The 27,588-nt window shown below is 36.3% G+C and overlaps 1 long non-coding RNA gene across 1 annotated transcript; it reads right to left on the bottom strand.

Moving 5' to 3' along the window:
• Window positions 1-4,020: 4,020 nt before the first annotated feature.
• Window positions 4,021-26,829, bottom strand: LOC114609748. The gene is made up of 8 exons (XR_003709573.1): window positions 26,783-26,829; window positions 24,962-24,995; window positions 24,522-24,626; window positions 23,789-23,871; window positions 21,086-21,233; window positions 9,889-10,011; window positions 8,601-8,676; window positions 4,021-4,273 (listed from the first exon to the last, which is right to left on the bottom strand). It is a non-coding gene; the product is annotated as an uncharacterized LOC114609748 (long non-coding RNA).
• Between the last annotated feature and the right edge of the window lie 759 nt (window positions 26,830-27,588).

The following is a 27,588-nucleotide window of genomic DNA, read 5'->3' as shown; positions in this document are numbered from 1 at the left end:
AGAGTGAGTTCCAGGATAGCCCGGGCTATACAGAGAAACCCTGTCTCAAAATAAATAAATAAATAAATAAATAAATAAATAAATAAATAAATAAATTGGAATGAAATTATCTTTAGGTGGTGCTGGGTTTACTTTCTCCAAAAAAGAAACATATTTTCCTGAGTACAATAAAATTTAAGTTCATAATATTAATAGCATTTCACTAAGGTGACAGTTAATATTTTACATTCTGTCCCAGGTTTTTCTTTGTAAGAGTGTAAATTTCCCCTTTCACTGCACAGAGCATGGCATAGCACACTCTACTCCCTATCAGATTTATAGAAGACCATTGTCCTAAGAAGGGACAAGATGTGTCCTATCATGCTGGAGCACAAAGGAATTAGCCACATGAACTTTGCTGAATAATTCTTCTTCAGCAAGAAGGAAGCTCTCAGTGAAGGTGACGGAGAACAACCATCCTATGCTCCAACCAATCAAGATGGAACACATACCAAATCTATTATCTCTTACTTTCCATGCTCACAAGAACTGTGCATAAAAAGAAAGGCTAGGATACAATGTAAGCAGTATGTAAAGTTAATGAGAAAAAAATAAATTTTAAAAATGTAAAAAAAATAAAGATAAAAAAATGATTAAAAATCTAGAAATAAACCAACCAAACGAAAACACAGTGTTTGTGATTAGTCAGGGAGGTGCATCCCACTGTTCTCCAGCTTGTAGTGATCACTTCTAGTATTATAGTGATGAGGGAGGCATGAAAGAGGTTGCATGGTCCAAACTAGTGGCATATAGTAGAAAAATCAGCGACTAACGCTCTCAACAAAACCACTTGAGAATATCACCTTGAGTGAGGTAACCCAAATCCAGAAAGAGATATATGCTATGTACTCACTTACAAGTTGACATAAATAGCCATAAAATGCAGGAGAACCCAAACTGGGTAATGAGGAGGTCCCAGGGGAGGATTGCGAGTCTCATTCAGAAGGGGAGACTAAACAGTCATCAGTGATGAATGGGGAGAGGGAACTGGGTAGGAGAAGAGGTGCAGAGGGAAATGGGGATGGCAATCAGGTGGGTGAGCGAGAGAAGGCTGGGGGTAAGAATAGATATTGGCTGGGCGGTGCAACTCTGGTGAATAATTGGAGGCCTGGGGATGGGAGAGGATATGGGGAGTCTATGGGAATGACCCTAGCTGAGACTCCTACCAGAGGGGATATAGAGTCTGAAGTATCCACCTCTTATAGCCAGACAGGACTTCCAGAGGATAGAGAGGAACATCAATCCACTCACAAAACCTTCAACCCAAATTTTGTCTTGTCTACAAGATATGCAGGAATAAAAATGGAGCAAAAACTGAGGAAACCATCAACCAGTGACTAGCCAAACTTGAGACCCATCCCATGGAAGAGAGCGCCCCCTGACACTATTAATGATACACTGCTATGTTTGCAGCACCAGATGGAGGCAGATGCAGAGACCCACAGTCAAACATCAGGCAGAGTCCAGGGAGTCTTGTGGAAGAGTCATCGGTAGAAGTCAACAAGTCAGAGGGGTCAAGGACACCACAAGAAGACCTACAGAGTCAAGCAACCTGGGACCGTGAGGGCACACAGAACCTGGGCAACTGCTCAGGGAGCATGCAGGAGGTAGAGCTAGTCCTCCTACATATTTGTAGCCATGTGAAGCTTTGTCTTCACGTGGGTCCCCTAAGAAAGGGAGCAGGGGCTGTCTCTGTTTCCTGCCATTGAATCCCTTTCCTTCCTACTTGGACTACATGGTTGGGCCTCAGTGGGAAAGAAACCCTACAAGAACCTCACAATTATACCTTATATTAGTCAAACTAAGTGCCCTACATATTAAAATAAATATGATGTAATTGGTGTCATTTAAATATTCAACAAAGAAGTTTTCCATGAGCTCTGTTACATTTTTCCAATCACAACACACACACACACACACACACACACACACACACACACACACACACACACATTTTTTCCACCAGACTTTCATAAAGCACAGTTCTACTTGGAAAGCCTACAGAATGCAGTCTTACAAGATAGATCAGGAATTCCCCACTGATATGAAGGTATAGAAAGGTGGAATTAAGTTAATTCTCAAGCCTAACCAGGACTAAGGAGCAGAGAAAGATGCAGTGACCCTTAGGTCAGCAAACTAGAAGATACAGCGAAAGAATCAGTAAACCATTGATACTTACCTCCGATCAGAAATAAAATAGTGCCAAGATAATCTAGAAATCATCTTTCCAATAATATTTTGTGGCTTCAATTGAAGTGCTATTTTTAATATTTGAGTGAACGTTATTGCAAAAGGCCTACAAGTGTTTAGAAGAGCTTCATGCTACATACATAGGCTGTGCGGCATACCTTAAAGCCAACTGTTATCTTATGGATTTCTCAAGACCCCTTGTACATGCTTTTCTCATTTCCATCCAGGAATGTGAGCTCACACATCTGACAGAAAAGTTTTTCTTAGAGAGTGGCAATTTTGAATACCCTTTGGGGCCACAAGGAAACATCTGTGTGTGTCTAATGGATGATATCCTTGGTATTCTCGCTCCAAGCTTAGTGCTCACAGTATGTTTCTAGAATATACTTCTTCTTCTGCTTTTCAGTCACTTTTCTTCATCCTGGACTCAAACCTTTTAACAACAGTAAGGTGGCCTGCTTGGGCTTTTTAATTTTAAAATTTATTATCTAGCTCCAAGAGGTTTAGAATACCTGTGCCACTATCATGGACCGCAACAAGTTCAATGCAGTGATCAAGGAGGCCTCCAGGACCCAGGCAGATGGCTGCTACCTACACTCCATGGTTTGGACAGGATTGGATCATTTTACATATGTATCAACTTTTACAGATCTCAAAGTACTTCCACAGGAATTACTACTTGAACGTAACTGTTACTTTTGCATGGGATCAAGGAAGCTAAGTGTAATACCATTGATATTTTATGAAAGAAGAAAATAAAGATACAGAAGATATCACACATGGTGTAAAATACACAATGGAAAGCCAACATGAAGTACTGTTGAACAATACAACCATTTGTAAGGCTCAGGGAAGATTGGGGAAGACTGGGTGAAGACATTGTAATAGCCACAATATCAGGGAGTTTGCTGTGAGATTGTGTTTCCTAGTGATATCAGAAACTACAACCGTAGAGTCTCACCAATAGTACTACAAAAACATGAGCTGAACAAGAATAACACCAATATACATGCTACTGTAGAAGGGGAAAGCTCAAAAGGCCTCAAGCCAACACAAAGAACTATAGGCAAGTAAGGAATGCTGGGAGTGGGAGAGGTGGTACTTCTCAAGGAAGAACATACGGATTGGTTATCCAATACCAAATCATCAACCCTGAAAACACATATGCCAGTAACATTATGTAGGCTGAAAAGATTACATTTAGGAATATATATGTATCTACACACACATATATGCATGTAATAATAATTACTAAATTAAAAAAGACAAGAATTTGAAAGAGAGCAAGCAAGGGTACATAAGAGGGCTTAGATGGGAGAAAGGGAAGGAAGAAATGATAGAATTGATTTATAATCTGAAAACCAAATACTTTTTAAAAAGAAAGCAGACTAAACAACTCATGAGAAATAAGTAGGTAAGTAACAATCGTCCATGGCTACAACATCAGCTCCTATGTCTCAGTTTCTGCCATGACTTCCCTTAGTGATGGACCATGATGTAACACTGTAAGTTGACATACCCCTTTCCTCTCACCCAAAAAAGTTCCTGGGTATTTTTTAAATGTGATATGAACTAAGCATATCTCTCTCTCTCTCTCTCTCTCTCTCTCTCTCTCTCTCTCTCTCTCTGTGTGTGTGTGTGTGTGTGTATCTGTGTGTCTGTGTGTGTGTCTGTGTGTCTGTGTGTCTGTGTGTCTGTGTGTGTGTGTGTGTAAATGACAAAGAGATTTGAGAGTGTGAGAGGATTATGAGAAGGTTGGAGGGAGGGAAGGGAGAAAGGACACAATTATACTTTAAGCAACTTATTTTTATTCTAAAAATCCTTAAGTTTTAGTGTAACATTTAACGGTAGACACTGTGCTCATGTTTATCTCATTTCATAAAAGTTTTTGGATGTGTTGCCTGCTATACATCCCTTATGTCATCAGGAGGACCTTTAGAATCAGAAATAAATCACAAGTCCTTGATAACAACTCTGGTTTCTAGATCACTGATTCTTGAGAATAGCATATTTCTTGTCCAGCTCTGATCCATCTTACTGATCTCTAATAACATATAAAATAACACAAAGAGAGCAGCTCAATCTCCATTTCTTCCTCTCTTAGGCCCTGTCATCATGAAATAACTCACTGATGCTGAAACTAAACTTAAGCTATGATCAGAGAAAGGGCTTACTGTCAACCCACTTGTGAAAAATAAATGCAGCCACTAAAGATACCAACTCACACAAAACTCACACAAAACAATTCTTAGTGCCGACATTCTAAATATTCTCAGTCTGATGAGATGCAGTCTGCCTCCAATCATAGCTCTAACCACCCCCACTGTTGCTGAATCCTTTCTCTTATAAACAAGGGAATCAATAACCAAATGCTAGGGAAAGTGTCAAATAATAAATGTACAATATGTTACTTAAGAAAGCTAAGGTGACATTCAAGAAGAACTACAGATTGGCGTTTTCTAACTACCAGATTCACTCTGCAGTCACTCGCACTGCTGTCCAGACTCTAATGCTAACAAGTTTCATTTTCAAGTTTGGCTTCCTGTCTTCCATGATCCTTTTGCCCTGACAAATGAATTGGTGTATTTAAATTTTAAGATGTTGCTTTTGTTAATTTTTCAATACCTATGAAATCAGAATATACTTGCTATCCAATAGTATTCTATATTGACACTGGGCATAGATGCACATGACTGGGAGTAATCATTGTGTGTGTGTGTGTGTATGTGTTTGTGTGTGTGTGTGTGTGTACATATGTTTGCAAAGTCAGTGATATCTGTGCTGATATTATGACTTATACTAAAGATAGTCTCCTATGTAAGTGTTAATAAAGCAGTCATAAAATTAAAAATGTATGGATAAATCCTTTCAAAACAGTTCTCTACAAATGGATTTATTCTCAGCACTGCACCTTTATTATACTAGAATTTTTTTTAAGTATGGTAAATTTCTCAAAGCTTCAACATAACAGTCACTTCTGAGAGTTCTGAAGTTTGAGATATCTCACATGCAACTGCTGAGAAGCCTTCTCAGTATCATAGTAGAAAACTTTCTAGGTGCCAATAAAAGATTATTCTTCAAATACTTTTCATGAACTATTATCTTGTTGGGTTGCTTTTGTTTTGTTTGTTTGTTTTTACTTTTATCTACTTACAACTAAAAAATTCCAAGAAGAAAATACAAACACTAGAAAAAGGTATTGGTAACATCCATCAGAATAGGAATATACAACTACACATAAGTAGGCTATGAACCTATTTTTCTACACTAAAAGCTTTAAGGTTAGATATTCTAGATCAATATGTATGCTATTACATGATACATATAATGAGAATCACACATTTAAATTAAAAATTTCATGTAACATTTGAAAAAGTTTAAAAATCAAAAGAAATTAATTTTCATTGTATTTATTTTGCTCAACATAGCAGGCCATTACTATGCTTAGTGTTGCTATTGCCATGCTAGCTCTCTGTGCTTCAAGTGGCAATGCCCACGGATTTCATTATATCTCCTATACACCTAAGTCAGCCTAATCAATGTATGTATTTAATCAACCACATAAAATTATTCCATTCCAGAACATTTGATGAACCATGATCAACCATAAAAGTATGTTCAGAAATTCAAACATGGCAGCTAGTTCCAGCCTTTTAAACCAATTACTTTAAAAAATGACAATAACATATTGTTCGAGACCAAGCATGTGGCGAGACAGTTCAGAATGGTGATCTCCAAATCTTGCTACTGATGCATGAATTCTTCTCAAGCACTACACAGGCAGAGATAGTATCACAGCATCTACTTTCAGATGTTCACCCTTCATATGTATTCTCTCCCAAAATGACCCATATGAGAACAAATACACCCAAAATTCTAAAATTAAGCATTATTTTTCCAGCTATCACCAATACTAACAACCGTTTTCACTAGAAAGCAATAAACCTAATGAACAACAATATCTATCACTAGTGGATTCTATTAACTGTAACTGGATGTTCTCCAGCAGTAAAAGAAAAATGTTTATGCTGTAAAATTGTATGCATAGAAAAATTTTTTTCAGTTAGTTAAAAAAAACTTTTCTGATTATACTATGTAATATGTCTTCCAATTAAAATCAATTCTCATTTCATCTTAAAATTACTTCATTATCTGCATTACATTATAAAACTTAAAATGCTAATTAGTTTTAACAACAGATACCCTTCTATATAATGAAATATAGTTGAAAAGTTTAATTCCATAGTCAACAAAGTTCATGGATTAAAGAAACGCTATGTACAATCAACAATTTCCATAAACTCATCATCAATGTTCTAAAAGCAAATGCATATATATTTACCAAAGGAAACTGTACTTGACATCAGAATCACTGATTCACCTCTCATGACCTCAGTTATATATTACATGGTTTAATTTAAAATTGCTTACCAGAACTAAAATAATTTATAAGTGGATAAAATACATCACTATTACCTTAATTTATCTATCAGTAAGTATTCCTTAATTAATTTCTCTGTGGTCTTCATAAGTATTCTAATATATATATAATGCTTTTCATTAAAAATTAAGTCTGATACTCTTAAAAGTAAATCTGATTTTGCTAATTATCTTGACATGAACTGTGCCTTTTCCAATTAAATTATAACTGAATATTTTGTATAAAATTGATTCAAATCTGTACTTTCAAGTTTTTATATCTAAAGTATATAATAATTTCAAAGTAGCTTATTAAAATTATTGCTTTGGGAAACACATATTGATCTACACATTTTGATTCTCCTAAGCTATTATAAGAATAGGGAACAAAAATAAATGCCCCCCAAATAAAAGTATAATGACTCTGTTATTTGGTAAATATTGGTAAAGAGGTTTTGATAAGCTTCCTAGAAATTGAGAAAAATCAATTGTTTCAATGCAACCTTTTGTAAATCACGGGGTCCCTTGTTTTCATGAAATTAGAGATACTTTTATGTATTTAAAATGTAATAATTTTTAAATTATTGAAAACCATTTTTATTTCAAGAATTTCTTGGTTCTGTCTTCTATTTTTCATTAGTATATACACAATGTGTTTTATGGACACATAAATGTAATGTGTCTTGACCATATTTACCCATTGTCCTCTCACCCTGTCACTTCTGATGATCCCCTTCCTCTTTTCAAGTAGTCCTCTTAAAAAGTCGGGTTTTTTTTTTCCAGAGAGGGTTTCACAACATAGCTGGCATTAACCTGAAACTTAAAATACTCCTGCTTCCTCTTCCTCTAAAATATTCCTCTTCCAAGTACTGGAACTACAGGCGCACACCACTACTTCAGACTAAGAAATGGTTTTTCTAATAAGTCACTGTGCTTTTGACTTGTGACTTAAATACTCATCCCATTCCCTTTTAATCACTTACATGAACAAAGTTACCTTTGTTCTAATACCTGTAAAAATTAAAAATAAGGGCCAGGAATGTAGCTCAGTGGCAGAGCACCTTCCTAGTATGTGCAAGGCTGTGGGTTCGATCCCCAGAGGACTGAAGACAATGAGAGGTGGGGCATTAGAAATAATAGTCATCTTCAGAGATGTGAACTAATCAAGAGAAAATTCCACTCATGCTCACTTAAGAGAGACACTTACAGACAATTCTACTTTTCACTTCTCATTATATACCAACAGGTCATAGTTTATTCTCTTCAGACCAAACATTTAGTACAAACAATTTAATGATAAAAATCTTAATATTTAGAGGCATAGACTCACAAGACAGTTTATTTCCATCCCCATATATTTTCTGCAGAGTTGTATGGTAGAATGACCAATTAAAGGCATTTAAATATAAACTATATTACATTAGAATGAATTATGTGAAGGAAGTACAGTGAATTGGTTATTTCAAGGAGGCAGAAAATCAGGTAAAGTTTTTGTTTGCCAAAGACCTTGTTTAATATTTTTTTCTGTTAAATCAAGTTAGAATGGTGTTTTACTTTGTTGAATAATTTTTTAAAAGTGATTAACTTGCTTTCAAGTATAAATATCCACATATTCACAATATAGTAATGACAACTTTGTGCATATTGAAATTTATGATAAATTTCAGATGCTAACTTGAAGACAATCGTGCAGTAATGTCTAACCTGTTCAAAGTGCTGTTAAGTGACAAATTATTAGTAGGTGTAAAAACAACTGTTAGAGAATATTCTCAGGAAAATCCAGAAAGAAAGAAATGGGAAAATTTTTGTATGAAAAGTTACAATTTCTGATTACTATTTGCATGTCAGCATATAGCAGAAAGCACTATAATGTGAAGTATGCTAACTTACACTGTTTTTCAGACATTTAAACAGTGGGACCAATTGTGGTGATGCATAAATACTGTACTTACTCAGTGTGGTCACTAGGTGGCAAATGCACACCATGCATGAAGGCCTCTCTCCGTCTTTCACTGTAGCTATTTCAATCTCAGGTCCCATAGGAAAAAAAAATAGAAAAATAAATCATTTTGAGTGAGGTAACCCAGAACCAGAAAGACAAACATGGTACTCACTTATACGTGAATATTGGCTGGAAAGTAAAGGATAATCATACAATCCACAGACCCAGAGAAGCTAAGTAACAAGGAGGGCTCAAGAGGGAGGGACAGATGAATCTTCCTGAGAAGGGGAGGTAGAAACATAAGACAATGAAAACATCCAAGCATCTACAAGGGTGATGCTAAGATGACTAGCAATCAGGATATGGAGCCTGAATCAGCCATCACCTGTAACCAGGTAAGACCTCTAGTGGAGGGATTGGAACAACACAGCCACAAAAACTTCAACCTACAATTTGCTCTGTCTGCAAGATGTGCTGGTGGCACAGAAATTGTAGGAGTGACCAACCAATGGCTGGTCCAAACGGAGACCCAGGCCACAAGAGGTAACCCACGCCTGACATTACCTGTAAGACCAGGAAACAGAGACAGGGTATCCTAGAATACCCTAGGCTACAGATCTAGGATAAAATCAAACATGACCAGAAAAAAGTCAATGAAATGATTCCAAATGATACTCTTCTATATTTTAGATAGGAGCCTAGCTTCTTCTTCTTCATCATCTTCATCATCATCATCATCATCATCATCATCCTCATCATGGAAGATGATAGAAACAGATGCAGAGACCCACAGCCAAACACTATGTCCAACTCTAGAAAAGAGGGGGAGGAAGGGTTGTAGGAGGCAGAGGACTCAAGGATATCACAAGAAAACCCTCAGAATTAACTAACCAGGGGCTCACAGAGCCTGAAGGGACAATCAGCGAGCCTGTATGGATCTGATCTAGATCCTCCTAAGTCCTCTGAATATATGTCATGATTGTGCAAATTGGTGTTCTTTTGGGACTCCTAACAGTGAGAGGTGGGGCTGACTCTGACTCTTTCATCTGCTTTTAAAGGAGAAACCCTTTTTCTCCTACTTGTCCAGTCTTGATATGAGGGAATGTGCTTTATCTTATTGCAAAATGATATGCCATGTTTGATTGATATCCCTGGGAAGCCTGCCCTTCTCTGAAGAGAAATGGAGGAATGGATCTGGGGGAGAGGAGAAATGAAGGGGGACTGGGAAGAGAGGAGGGAGGGGAAACTGTGGTCAGGATGTAATATATGAGAAAAGAATAAAAAAAAAGAATACTCACAGATGGAAATTAAAGATTCACCAATGTAGTTTAATTATAATAATAATAATAATAACAATAACAATAATGACAGTAATACCAATAGCAGCAATACCGGGAAACATAAATCTGGAGCCTTTCTTTCTGCCAAGGATAAAAGCAAATTCTTACAATATCTGATAATTTAGGAAATGACCTTGTTTGTGATGATACTCTATTTTTATTAATAGATTAATCTTTATTGGTTCATCTACAAATACAAATAAAGATATCTATGTCTATGATCCAATGTGTAATAGTTGTAAAAATCTAATCCTATGTAACTAAACAGTTTGTATCAAGCACACACACACAACCAACAGCAGTGCCATATACCTGCACAATACTCTAAGCACAAGGCTAAGCGTTCCATTACACAAATTCTCCAAGAATTCTGAAAGTGCTATGTCACACGTAATAAGGTATAAAAAATGACCTCACATCACTGAGCCAGTAAGTACAGTAAGTACTAGAACTTGGATGAAGATGTAGAATTTTCTATTAAATTTCAAAAGCTAACATTTAAATATTGAAGTACAATATTTCAACAGTGGGTTTTCTTTATTTGACTACATACATTTATTTATTTTTATGCTTCCATATGATTTATATCTATGACTCTGTAAATAGGTAAGTGTGTGTGCAATTCATCTGTCCTAAAGATGTCTTAGAGGTGTTTCTGGTAATTTCCATACCTACATTCATAGGGTATAATCAGCTAAGTGGAATCAATACTTGTTCTCGAAGAAGCAGCTAAAAACAAAAAGGTACATGAAAACTCATGAGTTTGTTTCAAAAGTGTGTATGTCTATTTATAGGTGATTCAAAGTCTATTTTCACAATGTAAACCCACATGTGTCTGTGTATATGCAGGTCTGCTTCTATTTGTAGCACGAAGTCCTGTGTGCATCTCTACACCCATTTTGGCATTTGTATATCTACATGTGCACTGATCTACTTGATGTATGCATAGAATTTGTATACCATTAAAAGCTTAGGAGACCACATGTAAAGCACTGTGATAGAGTATGACTATGTATATATGCAGCAGCACATGCAAATCCTAACATGTAAGGAAGTATCTGTACATGTGTGCAGTTACAAATCTGCATGTAGTTGCAAATGTATTTTATGTATTTTGTTACTTTTATTATGTATGCATATCTCTTCTGTGTTTAAGATGTGATCTACATGAGAATGTATGGTATCTATGCATATCTGCACTTTTAATTTTGTCTATATAAATAAGTGCATTTATAAAATGCTATATGCACATGTTTATAAGATTCTCAGTATATCTCCATCCAAGCTGGTATAAAAAGCCTGTAGAATTGTATCTGCATTCCCAATATCCATCTCTGCATGTGTCTATTCACATAATGTAGGCTTTGTTATTTGTGTGGACATGCTTTGCTGACTACCTATGTTCTTACATGTGAACCTCCCTGTGGCCATGCATCTGTGTATACACAGGGTATGTATGCATACGTATACTTTTACTTTCTTGCCAGTAATTCTCTTTACTTACGTCTAATAACTTGTTACATGTATGCTCTAGTATTTATTTGTATATTTATCTATTTGTGTACATATATGTCCATGTGAATGTCTGCATGCCTATATAGATACATCTTCATGCAAATTAGTGCATTTATATAACACTGACTGAACTTATGCATATATATGTCAATATTTATGTCTCTAGGTATGCATCTAAGATGTGAGAACTTAGCATGTATGGGAATTGTGGACACCTATGGAATGAATATCTTGATCTGTGGATTTATTTTGTGCCTGCGTCTATAATATAAATGGTCATCGGTGTTTGCATTATACACATGACTACAAAAGTGATCAAGTGTATATCTTTGAAGGCATTCTGTATACTTTCCATGTCTATGAATACAAATTTAATAGACACATATGCTTCTGAGAGATCTCTGTGCTTGTATAAGTATATGCTTATGGTTCACTGTTTGTAAACTGTTTACCATATTCCCCACATTTAAGACTGTTTATACACTTCTCCCTCTATACATACCTTTGTGCCATCTCTATATATGTATATGTGTATGTACAACTCTGGCTCTGTATACATGCTTGAGTTTTTGTGTATCTGTTTCTGGACATCCATGCACCTTAGCATATTCTTATTAATCTGAATGAGTTGCTATAAAAATTAAGTGTTACTCTGCATCCATTTCTATAAGCATCCTTGTATCTGTGTCTGTATGTCTATTTGCATAGTTACATTTTCATAGATGTATATATTCATTTCTATGTATCTTTGATCAATGTAACTATATACAGCTCTCTATAAATAAATTACTAATGCATATATAAATCTTCATTAATCTGTTTTTGTCTTATTGGTGTATGCATCTCTGAATGTATACTCACATGTTATGACTTGTGTACATTTATATGTGTGCATGTATATTTACATGTTTTAATGATGAACAGAACTTTCTGTATATGAGACATGACCATGTTTATACATTTGATCACAGGTATCCCTCTATGTTTGTGTGACTTGAAACATATGAATGCTAACATATAAAAAGTTAGACATTGTTATAGTTTCAGTATAGTAAAGTAGTTTTGTCTCATGAATTGAATCTGAGTATATCATATGTGGGGTAATTTACATTATGATGTTAAATGGGTACTGTGGATTACATCTCTCTATGTACAGCTCTTTTTCTCTATCATGTGCCTTGTGTATGAGCTTAAGAAGACAACTAAGCTAGATTACATGTAGAGGGGTTAATTTCTGGGCTGCTCAGTGCATCTCTATGTATGGTTAGGCAAGTCTGATAAGGTGAAGTGAGTCTGGGTGTGGTAAAGAAAATATTTCTGTTGAAAAGCCTTTGTACTTTAGAGTTAACAGTAACAAATGTTCATGCTATGGGGTAGCTTCCTGTTTAAAAGATGGTTCTAAATAATAATGATGACATTTGAAAAGCTAGTTAAGTTGTATACCCTCTGAGGGAATTTGTTGTGCTAGTCTATGCCTAATGAGTTATGTGTGTGAAGTGTGAGGTTACTTAAAGGTGGCAAGTGCAGCCAGCTGAGGTAATAACAATAGATTGCAAGCGCTGGCTCGATTAATTGTGTATTATGAGTATTGTGCATTTGATGTGAAATCTATGTATTTTGAATGGAGCCATAGCTTTCATGACTATAATTTTCTAGATGTGCTCAAGTCATTGGTAGTAATGTTCATTGACTCTAGAACATGTCCTGATGTTTCCAGGAAGATCGAGATTTTGGAATTTATACACTGACTCCAAAAATTCTGTTAGAAAAAGTTAAGCTTTGCACTTTAGACTATGTTTGCATTATGTAAAACTCTCCTTTGTTTTAATAGAGATGAAGTACCTCGACTGCGAGCTTCTTTCTGCACATAGTTTGTCACTTCTAAGGTCCATTCCAGTTCTGCGCATCATGAGGCAAGTCCATAATATATAGGTTAATTACAGATATGGGATGAGGTTTGTTAGGATTCTAAAGAATTTGGTTGAATAAGTATAAGTTTGGGATGTAATAGATCTTTGATATGTATTGTAAGTTCAGTTGAAATTAAGACACAATTCTTTGTTTTGTGAGGCATGTCATTATAAAGTTGAATGTGTGTGATTTGTGAGCCTTTTTGTTAGGTGGTTGCTGATTGAGTTTGTATGGGTTGATTATGTCTGCCCACTCTAGTGTCTACATCTTCCTACTTGCATATTAGGATTCTTATATACTGTTTTCATGCATATCCTGTAGATTTCAGATCATAAAGTGATGTAGCATGATGCGAAGTTGTAAGGAAATTCTGCATTTTCGAGTATGAGTGTTGCGGAAGTCTGCATTTTCAGACTATCTAATGTGGGCTAGGATTTAGTCCTGGGTGTTTTAGAGTGAGTCAAAATACAGGGAAAGCCCTGAAAATACGACATCTGTGTTACTGTGGGGTGTATCCATGAGCTTTGAAAGTATTTTGTACATTATGAAATGCATCCTTTGTTTGGATAGTTTGCCAGAGTAGTGTTGGGAGGGAGCAAGTACACTACAGCATCTGCCCAGATGTGCTGTAAAGGGCACGGCTGGTGAGTTGTTTGTAGAATATGCCATAGGTATTTATTCTGTGGGCCAAGTCTGAGTCCTACAGCAGTTCTGTGTGGATAAACATACCTTTTGTTTATAAAGCATTTATATTGCAGAATAATTGCATGTATTTTGAGGAAACTCTGTACATGTGAATTCAATTTTGTTTATCAGAAAGTTTTTCTGTCACAGGCTATGTCTGGTTAACATATTCCAACATCTATATATTATGGAGCTAATCTATGAATTGTGAGCTATGTCTGCCTTGTGTGCCAGGACAAATTGTAGATAGGGCAGTATGTTTTGGGCTAGTAGTGTAATTGTATGTTGTAGAGTACATTTGTTTGTTACAGAGAGATTTTTATATTGTATAACTTACTTGTGATTTATAAGTAATATTTTGGTGTTAAGGGATGAGTTTAGATAGACATCATAAGGTTCACTGAAGATCTTATAAGGTATTTTTATATATAAGATAATATCAGGTGCATTCTAGTGCAAATCTCTAACTTGGAGGTAGGACTATTTTTAATTTATTTTTTGAGCATTATTTTATACATGCACACAATGAAATACAATCATATATAATCCCTATTTCTTCTCTCCAACCCCCACAAAAAGGGTCTCTGCATGCTCCTCTCCTAACTTGATGTCATCTTCTTTGAGATAAGGTTGTATGTTATGATGGAACTATATGCTGTTAGCTTGTGTGTAGAATAGTAAGTTGGTTTTGTTACCGGGTAGTTAGGGCAGTAGTTCTGAAAGAATTTACACATTACAACACTCATGCATTCAGGCAATACAGGATGTTGTACAGTATTTCTTGGTGTTGTGGTGAGTTAGTCTATGTGTCTGATGCTCTAATGGTTTGGGTACATAAGGAAGTAGGTATCTGCTTTGTGGCAAGTTTCTGCATTCTAGTAGATGGATGAAACACCATACTTTGCAGAATGAATTTGGAATTTGGGTAAACTCTACACATCATGAGGTAAGAAAGACTGGTTTTTGTCTTGTTTTGTTCTGGGGGTTATTTGCTTTGTTTTTACTTCCTTTGGTTCTGCTTGGAATTTTCTACTGTTATCGCTTGGTTTGAAGTACTAGTGAAGGGACTTAGAGCCTTTGTGTGTGTGTATGCAAGCCACTAGAAGTGCTATACCACTGAGCTACATGCCCATCTAGCAAGTGGGTTTTGTGTAAAATATCTTAGAACTTCTGGCCAAAAAGTTGGTAGGGGAAGGCAAATCTGTATGTGTGAAGACAGGAATACATGCTGTGTACCTGCCTGCTATAGTATATGTTTTAAGAAGTGGTTCTAAGTTGCTATGCTATGCTATATGATTCTATGGAATATGTATTTTGAGACTGTATTGTAAGTAATACACAGAACATTTAGAAACTGTATAGTACAGATTGTGTGCAATTTGGAGTGGTGTGTCACATTTCTGCATGTTGTAGGGAGAGTTTTGTAGCATTGCAAGATTCTCAGTTATTTGAATACTACCTGAATTATTGTAGTATAAAGGTATGTCTAGGTGTTATAGAATAAGGGTGACTTATGAATTAGTACAAAAGGAAGGAAATTCCACTTGTTATACTATGTTCATAATGGGCTACATTTATGTTTTCTGAGTACAGGTGTTCAGCATCAATTTGGGAATCAGCATCAATTTGGGAATCATATGATAAGAGCATGTAGGGGGTGGGGATTCTTTATTGGGTGTGAGAGAGCCATGGTTTGCTGTTTATGACTGTATTTTACAGTGAATGTCTATGGGGGCTAGTCCATGTTATGTAGAGTGGATATATATTCTAAGTGTGTCCATGTATTGTGATATATGGGTATATTTGTATGTTCTGAGGCCATGGTGAGTGGTTTAAAAGGTATGTGTGCTATCAAAGACCAGTGTGGATGTTATACAGAAAGTCTGGGCATTGTCAGGCTTATCTATGTCTTATATTTCACTGTCAAGTATCCATAATCTCTGCTTTCTTGGGACAAGTGTTATTGTCATATAAATTCTGAGTTGTAGAGCATGTCCATGTTGCAGCATGTATCTTATAAATGCTTCTACATTTTGATTCATTTCTGTATATGGAGCAGTGTTGTTGGATAAATCAGAATGTCACTATATAGAATGTCACTATATATTGTGAGGCAATTCTAGGTTTCATGGATAATCTCTGTTATGTTGCTTATATGTGTTGCTTATATGTGTTGCTCGCCCTTTTTGTCTTAAAAGGCTTTGGTATAGTAAAGGTAAGAGCTGGTTTTGAGAGCATACTCCCATGTGTCATCCATGTTTGAGCATTCCTAGTTTAGTCTTTCTTCAAACCATTTATTTATTTTATTGGAAGGGAATACAAACATGTCACAGTGTATATATGGAGATCAGAGGACAATTTATGGGAGTCTATTCTTTCCTTTTATTGTGTAGGTTCCAGAGACCAACCTCATGTCCTCGGGCTCTGCATTAATGACTAGCCACTGATCTCTCTCACTGGCTGTACTTGTTTTGTCTTTATGACTTAGAGTGAATACAGATTCTTGCCTAAAGTCTGGATGTCATAAGAGTCTGCATAATTTGCAACAAGTCTGGCAATAAACCTTCGACTAGTGAAGCATATCTATGCAGTTTGTATATAGAATTCTTTTGTATGTTTCAATATTTGTGCATTGTGGTAGTCATCTGGATGCTATATTGGTCCAGATATTTTGTAGTGAATATATATGTTTTGAAGAGAATCTGTGTCTTTGAGGCATATAAATGTGTGGTTTCCGTGTCTATACATTGTGGGACCAGCATGGATCTTGCTGTGTGATTTTCTGTAATGCAGAGTGCTGGTATCTAGATTCAAGTAAGGTTCTTCTGTTTGGTTTCAACCATTTCTGTTCATTATGAGGTGAACTTTTTTTGTTAAAGTGCTACATTTTTCTTTGATAACTGTCTGCATTTGGAATAACATTTGTTAGGTGAAGACATTTTCTATCTTAGGGAGGGAGTGGTTTGCATGCCCTGTTGTAAGACTAGAATGAACAATGAATGTCTGATTTATGAGGGAAGTCTGAGTTTTGCTGGCTTATATTCAGTGTGCAAGGTATCTTAGTTGATAGGGGATAAGGCTGGGTGCCATGGGAAAATTTGATGTCACCGGGTAAATTATCCAATCTCTGTATATGTTTAAGTCTTGCAGAGAGAATGGCTCTATTGCGCAGTGTATGTACATGAAGCTAATTGAAGGCCATTTTGGTATGCTGTCCAGGGTTTCTATGCAATCAAGGGAATGCTTATGTAGTAAATGTAAGACTTTTCCAGGCCTGAGGTTTGTGGTCAGTTTGCAGGTTGTGAATAGTGTTTATGTTGTGAGCAATTACCTTATATTTTGAGACAAGCCTAGGTTGCTAGACATTGAAGAATCCAGATTTTCTAGAGGAAGGAGAACAAGTCTAGTTGGTTGGAAGTGTTTGACTAATATCTGATATTTCTTACTATGCAGGGCAAGCATGTTATAGAGAAGATCTGAATCTCATGTATTGGTCAGCATGTCTCAGGGTGATACTTGGTCAGCTCACTAAAGTGAGTGTTGAGGAGGTCATGTCTATGGATTGTAGCACTTTATGTGTATTTTCCCCCAGTACAACTTTGTTGTTGTTGTTGTGGCTTATTGTTTAATTGCTTTGACTGTTCAGACAGGCTCTCACACATTCCAGGTTGGTTTTGAACTTGCTATGTAGCCAGGGATGACTCTGAACTTCTAACTTTCCTCTGTCCACCTCTGGAATGCTGTGGTTACAGGTACACCATACTCAGTTTTATTCAGTGTTGGGGAGAAAGCCCAGGGCATCTTGATTTCTACTGAGCTATGTCCTCACCCACTGCTCAGCTATATCTTGGTGCTTTTGCATCATGAGCCTATGTTTTAGGACTAGTGGATGTTGTCTGGAGATTATATATATTATGGGGCCAATCCAGGACATTTGAGGAAAACTCTATAGTTTTCATGAAGTGAATGTCATTCTCATGGGATACTTCTGTTTGCATAGAAGCAAGTATTAAGTGCATTATAGCAACTCAGTACTGTGAAGCACACCTGTAATTGTACGTGTCTATGAATTATGAATACTTTCTATGTACCTGGAAGTGTTTCCATTGTGAAGAAGATATTTTCAGAGACCAGTCATTATTTTGGGAATAATTAAAGGCTATAGCTATAAACTTCTATTAATATTTTCTATAGCGAGCCTACTGGGTACAGATGATAGTGGGCCATCCTGTGTATGACAGGTCAGTCTGTGTTTCATATGAGTCTGGGTATTAGGGGTTATGGTATTTTGCCCTATGTCCAGGTTCTATATTGTGTGGATATTTTCTGGTTGAAGTAGAGTATTCTGTGCCTTGGTTGGGTTTTTTGTATATTCTTTGGTGTTTCTTCTGATGTGAACCTAGATTTTGTAGAGGGAAGGGAGGATTTTGTGGAGGTGGCCATTGTGATGATAGTAAAGTCCTTGTGTGTGCATTTTTAGGGTGTGACTTTGTATAGTGTGAGTATTTGGTCATTCCAGGGTATGTTTTGATCTTCTGTACTACACCTCAGTACTATAGAGCATACCTGTGCATTTTGTCTTTTGTAGCATGTGCTTCTATGACAAAAGTTACAGTAAAAAGAAGTTATTCTGTGTTGCTAATCTGTATGTTGTAATGAGATTCTATTGATTACATGGGCCTGACTATTCCATGTTGTATGGTACATCTGGCAGCCAAGACTCAATTTACATGATATAGGCAATGTCTGGGTAAGGTGAAATAGTTCTCTATATGGTGTAGCTACATGAACATTGTGACATAGTTAGTGTATGCTGTCCAATATGTTGGTGTTTATGATGCATTTTGTTGTAGAGATAAGCCAGTATTTCACTAGAACAATATAGTGGGATACTAGGAATAATCTGTGTGTTGTAGTGCAAGCCTTAATTCTGTGACTTATGAAGCTAGTCTATTTACTATACCAAGGCTTATGTTGTTTGATGAGTTTTGTGTTTTGGAGAAATATATATGCTGTGGATTCCTTTGAGGAGTTTAAGCCGAGTTATTTGAGTTGTAGAGCTAATGTGGTACATCTATAGTGGGGCATGTGCAAGAGCCTTACAAGATGAGTTTTTACATAGGTGAACTTCTGTATTTTTGCACTATCGTGTGTGCACTACACTGTGTGCCTAAATGGTGTGTAGTAAGTATAGATTCTATGTAGACACTATGTGGTAGGTACATCTAGATGTTGTAGGCTAAGTATAGTTAATACAGATGAAGTGTTGTGATAAGATTGTGTGCTTTATGGAGGACTCCGTGTGTTTGTGTGTGTGTGTGTGTGTGTGTGTGTGTGTGTGTGTGTGTGTGTGTAGGAGGCTGTTTTTGTTGTTTTAGGTTGAATCTTACCATTATTGTCCAGTGTGTGCATAATAATAATAACAGTAACAGTGTCAACAACATGAATGACAGCAATTCTTTACCGGGTACTGTTATAAAAGCTTTGTAACCATTACCTCATCTGTTCCTCTTAAGAGCTGTATGACACAGGAATCTTATTATCCTAAATTTGTAGGTTAGAAAACACAGAGAGGTCAAAATAAACTTTCTTATGTCATAAAATGATATTGATCTGTTAAAGATTCCAGCCTAAGCAACTGGAACTCTGAGTTCAAGCTTTGTATTAGAGAGTGAGTCTCAATGCCAGGCATCAAGTTGTATGCTGTGTTGAGCTTATATGAGCTGAGATTTGTCTTCACTTTGCACCACATTGGGCACAGTGGGATGTGTTTTTGTACTGTAGCTTTTCTTTCCCTTGTATGAGTTTGTTTAAATCCAAACCTAAACATTGTGACTCTGTGTAGCTGTTGTCATGTGATAGTGTTGTAGTGTATTTAAGAATATCGGTGCTTGGGATAGCTCTGTCTGATAGGACATTTGTAGACCTGGGGGCTAGAGAAAAGGTTCAGTGATTAAGAGCATGGGCTGATCTTGCAGGGGACTCATGTTTAATTGCCAGCACCTGAGGGGGTCGCTAACAAATGTCTTTACCTCAGGATGGAGGGAATCTTAATTAAGCTCTCATCTGGCCTCTGTGGGTACCAGGTATATACATGGTACACGAACATACACACAGGCAGGATACTCATACACACTCAATTTTTAACTTTTTTTTAAGTTAATCTATGTGGTATATGATATATGATCATGTATGTGGGAATACATTAAGGTAAAACAGATTTATGTGCAAAGATATGAAGCATATAGTTGTTTATGAATTTAGCATAAAATATGAGTGAGTAAATGTGGTTTTATAAGGGGCTTTGCATTAAAATGCTCTAAATTTAGGAATGTAAATTTACACAAACACTTGTGAACAGGAGGGAAATCCACAAACTTTGGAAATGTGATCTTTGTCATACAGTACATAATTATAAGTTTATGGTATGTGTATTTACACTGTACTGCAGATCTCTGCTATATGGGGTAAAGTTGAATATTATCCATATAGTCTGTGTGTTTGTCAGGTGAATATATACATATGAAGTAATCATACGCATTACTGGCTATGTTTCTTAATTCCACTGTAAATTGTAATGTGAGTGGCATCTAGTTTAGTGTGATGTCCGTGCCTTATTAGATATTATTAATATCTTATTAATAATAAGATATTAATATAATAATAATTATATTATAAGATAATAAGATATTATTAATATTAAGGTGTTATTATCTTAGGGTGTAAGATATTGTCCAGTATTGTCCATATGCAGTAGAATATTTCTGTATGTTCTAGGGCTAATCTCTGCACTGTGGGGCAAATCTCTATTGTTAGATGAATGTAGATACTTAAAATGAGCGCTTTTGCTTCAGTAACAATGGTGGGGTTGTAGGTGATTGTAATGAGAATTAACAAATCTAACAGTTTCCAGGTAGCAGGCACTGTACTATACTAAACATAGCTAAACTTTTCTTATTTTATTCATGGTAATTCTTCAAAGTAAGTACTATGGTCATCTTTGTTTTACAGATGAGCAAACTAAAGAACAAAGAAAAATACTTACCTGTGGCAATACAATTAGTAAAGGATGGGATCAGGAGACAAGCCTAGGAAGCCTGGGTCCAGAGGCCTTGCTCTTAATGGATACCAGGCTGTATCTCTGCTGTAGGCCAGAATTGTAGCTCAATGATATGATAAAGCATGTCTGCCCTCTATGATGCAAAGTACAGTTAATATATGCACTATATACCTGCACAATAGGAGGTGATTATTTGTATTATAAAGTAAGTGTTATAAGGTAACTCTGCACAACGTAGAACAAATCTATGCATTCATGGGTATATCTATAAATTTTAAGACACATATGCTGTGACTGAGTGTATTATAGGGCAAGTCTGTGACCTGAGCAGCTTGGTGGTATCTTCTGTCACTCTTTGGGAGTATTTATGTGAGCTATAAGGGAAATATGTATACTAATAGGAGATTCTCTTCATTCTGATAGAAGTCTATACATGGCTGGGCATATCTTGTTTTATAAAGAACAGTGAAACTGCCTGTGTGCTTTGTGATAAATATAAGAGTCACTTAAAAACTGGATTCAAATGTGTTTAGGAGCATGTATCTAGACAAGAACCATGGCAAGAAGTATTGCTTTTTAGAGATAATGATGTATAGGAAATGTATTGCTACTACAGAATTCACAGCATTTGTGGCAGTGAAATGCTGTGTTCTGAGATGTGTTCACATGTAGTTTACACCTGTATTGTGGGATGAGTGTGAATATTGTAGATCACCTTTGTGATGAGGGTGGGGAGGGGACTTTGAGTACCTTACTGAGTAATTCTGTGAATCTGGAAGGAGATTTGGATGATGTGAAGCAAATGACTGCCTATGTGGCAAGTGTTTGCACTATAGGTTTTCACTATATGTTGATCATGAGATGAACTGATGTGTTGTAGGATACGTGTGTGTATTAAGATAAAATCCTCTTTAACAAGGCATGATTCTATGTGCTTCAGGTTATACTTCTATATTGCTGTGTGGTCCAGTGAGCAGAGCTCAGAAACCTGGAAGTGTCTTCTAGACCATACGCTTAATCTGTGTTGCATGGGGTAAATGTGCACAGTAGGAGTGTGGAGTGTGAAATAAGCCTCTTTCCTAATGAAATGTTTGCCAGATGGGAGAGTTTTTGTTTTGGGGGAGTTTGCATGTCATGGCAAGGGATTTGAGAGAGGTTGTATGTCTGTGTTCAGGGAGGAAGTTTGCATTCTACTGGCATGATGCTATGCTGTGGATAGTCTCTTCGGTGCTGAAGGTTTCCATGATCTGTGTTGTGTGTTGTAGGTAAGGCTGCATGTTCTTGCAAGGATTAGTGTGATGTGAGGGAAGTCTGTTTCACATAAACTTTGTTTGCCAGGACTTCAGTCGGTGGAGCACACATGGGGAATAGTATTTATCTCAATGTGACTGTTTTGCTGTGGAGAGAGACTTGCTGTGAAGAGTACTTACGTGTTCTGAGGAGAAGTTGTATGCTTTTAGAAGAATCTGTGTTGTATGAATTGAGTCTATATACTTAGTGTATTCTGGATAGAGTCTGATGTGGAGATGAGCTAGAATGTTGAGATTTTTATGTGTTAAAGGCAATACCTTCTTGGTGAGGTAAGACTCACCATGTGGTGCTAATAAATGTCCTTTAGCTTGGTCTCTGTGTTGAACAGAACCTACGTGCAATCTAAAAGAGCCTAATGTCATGGAAGGTATCTATGTGATAAGGGGAAAATCTTTTTGCCATGGTATATAGTAATGTGCCTCAGGATAGTACAAGTCTCTGCTGCAGGTCATCTGTGGGCTACGTGAGGTGTCTGCATTCTAGGGGTGGTAAGTGCCTGTGTCTGGGATCTGCTCAGCATGGGATGAGTTTGTTGTACTAGTGCAGGCACCAGTCTGTGCTACATAATTTTTTGATATCTACAAATAACAATAAAGAATATTTTTAATGGTTAATCTGTAGCACTTTTCTAAATGCGCTGTTATTGTTCCTATTTTACAGCTGAGGAAACTGAGGCACAGGATGACTAAGGAATTTCATACAACTGTCAAGAAAGAGATAGAGGTTTGAAACCAGGATATTTGTTTCCTGTGGCCACACTATAAGGATCCCTTTGGGCCCTAGGGATATTTGGGACCATAATAATTGGAAAAGCAGCATGGTCACTGATGAAACTATTGACTGTGGCTGTGCTAGGAAGGAAAACAAGAGAGAAATCTCTAAGTCTTCTGAGGATTAAAAAAATGCGATGCTTATCTGCAGTAACAGTCGCAGTTTAAAGAGAGAAAAAATGACGTCTCTGGAATACCTCTTCCAGTCACTGCGGCTGTGTGTGTGTGTGGGGGGGGGAGAATCCCTCCCAAGGCCCCACAGCCGCATTCTGCCACTGCAGATGAGCCAATGCGCATGCCCTGCTGAGCTCTTGTTGCCGGGGAAACCAGACTCCAGTCATAAACAAATCACAGCCTAATATGGCAAGTCAGGAAATGACTGGAGCTGTGTCTATGAGCCCAAAGAGTCCCTTGCAATAACAGCAGGCAAAGAAAGCAGCCTAATACTCACCCTCTTTTTCTGTCCAAAATCAGACAAGGCCAGAGGCTGTGGTTAGAAGTCAATAGGCAGGGGTTGGGGTGGGTGGAACTGGGATGAAGTAAGGGGTGAAACAGAGAACAGCAGGTGATTTTTAACTACAAATACTTCTGTTACTGTTTAACTCACCTCCTACTAAAAGCCTCTATGTTTTCTGTCTTGACCCTTGCACTCGCAGTAAATAGAGATGGACCACAGCGATGTTCTCACGTCTTGAAGATATAAATACAGTGGTAACATGTATTGAGACTTACCCTCCATCTTTTAGATCCCGAGATCGTATTACTGCCAGAACATAATTGAAAACATTTCTGCATCTCATGCATTTCTTACATTTCCCTCTTATTTCCCTCTAGAGAATTCCAGGAACCAAATCCACACAGCTTTAACTCTCTGAATACTTGAGGAACAGAAAAATTTGCATTAACCCCTGTAGTGCTTCCTTTTAGACACACAACTGGAATTTCAGAATCATCCAAAAACAGTTAACACCTAGAACAGTGTTCTATGTCACTGGATTCCCCAACTTCTAATTTGTAAAAATAAATAGGTAAATAAATAAGCAAATAAAGATTTATAACTATTTATCTTTATCTTAAATATATACATATATGTATATATTTGAGTTCTATATATTTAAGTTTTATATAAGATATATATTTGCTTACGAATGAATATATATATATATATATATATATACACACACACTGTTTGAAAATCACTGTTCTAAACTGTATACAGCTAGGATTCTTGAAAGGTAAAATGTATAAACACAATGGTTTAGAAGGCTGTGGGATGTGGCAAGAAAGTAAAAGTACTATTATGGAAAGTAACCATCTTGAATAGAAAGAAAATGGCCGACCTGTGGAAAGCTACGCCCTATCTAGTGGGAGAGCAGCTGTTGACATTTCACGGCAGTGGAAGAAGGTTGTATTATTCAATATGCAATGCTGAAACAATTGGTGACCTATTTGGAAAAAAACACAAAATTAGATCCTATTTTATATCATACATTTAAAAACGAATGCTATACAAATTGCAGAGTTAATTGTAAAAAAATAAATTAAATTTCTAGAGAAAATACAGGTATATGTATATGTGGAGGAATACCCTAAAAAAGAAAACAGAAAAATCAACTGACAGATGTAGATATTTTAAAATATTAAAGCAGGAAAATGTTCCCCAAATCAGTATCATAAGTGACAAAACTAAATAGTGAAATAATGACTTGAAAATAATGTTTTTCTCACATATGATAAACAAATTAAGCAAGAAGGGAGGAAACTTAAAACTGATTCATACCATTTAATCCATGAATTCCATGTCTGAATTTTTCCTAAGGAGGAAAAGAACAGAAAGGCACACAAAGATTTATATGGAAACAGATTTCTCAAATCATTTATAATATAAAAAGAACACATTTATGTCTTCATTATTTGGACTTTAGTAATACTTCCATGTGATAAAGCTACACATTCCCTAAACACAATCCTGTGGGATGCCTTAAAAGATGAGAAATTGTTTCCAATATATACTTAATGAACAAAGCAGAATAAAGACTCATCTGATCTTTATTTTGTATTAAACATACATTTCTCTGCATATCTTTGAATATATGCAAAGAAAAGAGACTGACAGCAATTATGTTCAGGTTATGACATTGTAAATAATCTTTACAGTCACCTTTAAATTTTCCCAAATTCTGTACAATACTGTGTTTTTATAATAAAGGGAAACCAACATTTTAATGAGGTATTTTAATAAACATATGAAAAGCTCTGAGGATGCAGAGAAGAAAGTCTAGGAACAAAGACAATAAAAAGCAAAGATTAAGATTAAATAGCAATGGAAGATTACACACGATTAGCTCTTTATCCACCACAGCAGGAATCCAGCATTATTTGCATGTTAGAATGTATAGAATTTCTTATACAAGATGGAGTCCTGGAAATTTTCCTTCACAACACCAGAGAATGGTCACATGTCCCTGGATGCGTCAGTCACTCTTTGCCGCAGTGCTTTGCTGATGCCCCCCCCACCACCACGCTGTTTCCTTTCCCTGCAAAACATACCCCCAGCAGACATGTTCAACTTGGGGAATGGCTTATCTTCAACGACTTTCTAATAAGCCTTTTCCTGCTCATATTCCTCTATGATTTCAGTTTTGTCATCTAATTCAAAAGCCAATCTACCTATCCTTTTATTATTTATCATCATCATCATCATTATTTTCCTTTCAGGTCAGTTGTCAAAACCAATGTGAACTCCAAAGACATTTAAAAATATATGAGTTCATCTCTTTTTCTGTGTTCTTACAGCAACCAGCATAAAAGAACACACACAATTTCAGGGATATTGAGAAGCAAACAGAAATGCTGTATCCATAGGAATCTCTGCTACATTCTCACATTCCTTTTCAAAAAAGAAAAAAAAAAGCATCGAGAATATTCTATCGATTGTACAACATGACATGCAAAAAGCAAATGGATTTTACAAATGAAGGCACAGTCACAATATTTGTTACTTCTTTTTCATGATTTTTCACCCTACAACCAAATTTTAATCTTCCCAATTCAATACACGCTCATCTCTCCTACAAAGCAATGAGTCTTAATATTATTACAGTCTGCCCTCTTCATTTCCTTTCCTACGCAGACATGTCACAGCACCATCTTCTTAATTAAAAGCAAGTAGAATACAGTATCCTATCCTCCACTGCAAAATATTTTCTGCATGCTCACCACACACCAAGAAAACAAACCAGATCCAAGAATCCCTTAAATACTGAATCATAACTATCATTTCATTATGTCTAATTCAAACATCATAAAGCTGAGATATCATTTTAATATTTTCAATAAATCTTGTTTTGATAGGTATCTTAACAGATTTGCAATTTACGTGTGTTCTGTATTTCCTTCTATTAAGTCATTCACCATTTAGGAAGCGAGCCTTAAACTAAGAACGTGACCACCAAATTAGAATATATTCCATTTTCTTGGTACTATAGACTAGACAAATTCCTACACAGTTCTATGCTATTCTGTTCCATCAAAATGTATCACTTGCTTTAGAAAACAGAGCCTTAGCAACTATTTTATGAGAGCTTTCTCGGCTACTTACCAGTTGCGTGCTCTCTGTCTCTCCATCAGCTCTGAAGCTGTCGCACTGAAGGAGTGGGAGGGAAAAAGCAGCAGCGCAACAGCCTCTTGAAAATAAACTGCGCTGTGAAGAAGGGATTAGCCCAAAGGCAAGAAATGCAACGCTCCAAGATTTTCTTCCCAAATCCTCACAAACATTAGGTCATACTAAACAGTGCACGCTAAAATTCATATGCTCATCAAAGGACAGAATTTAATGGTTTAACTTCTAGTCCAGAACATACTTAAATTACCTTAATTTCCAGTGGAACCCCCACAACATCATGGGCTTTTGGCTCTCCCGTCTCCTAGCAACATTCTCGCATTAATACACTTTTCCCGCAGTAGTCCTATTAGACATTAGAGAACACTGACAAGGTCTAGTTTCTGCTGAGGAACACTATTATTCTGCTGCTTAATACACATTCTCCCCTGGGTAAGTAACATAAAGTGAGTGAAGAAATCAGTAAGAAGCCATTTACAGAGAAAATTATGATACAAATTGCATTCCACAGTAAATATCAGATTGGCTCACCCTGACTCAAGACAGTTTGGGAACAGAAACTTTAAAAATAAATAGAATATAGTCCATTTTCTTTCCAAAACTTTCTAATTTAATAATCCACATAGGTTATAAAATAGGTATCTTGAATTTTAACTTTTCTAGAATTAACTTTAAGTAGCATTCATAAGGAAATTTGTCTTAAAATTTCAGCCCAAATAATGAGTTATCAATATGTAAAGGACATGGGAAAGAAATTAAATAATATATTTAGCTTTTAAACATAA

This window comes from Grammomys surdaster, unplaced genomic scaffold (assembly GCF_004785775.1).
Source record: "Grammomys surdaster isolate TR1022 unplaced genomic scaffold, NIH_TR_1.0 125982, whole genome shotgun sequence".
NCBI classification, from domain to species: domain Eukaryota; kingdom Metazoa; phylum Chordata; class Mammalia; order Rodentia; family Muridae; genus Grammomys; species Grammomys surdaster.
This window is presented reverse-complemented; position numbering and strand designations above follow the sequence as displayed.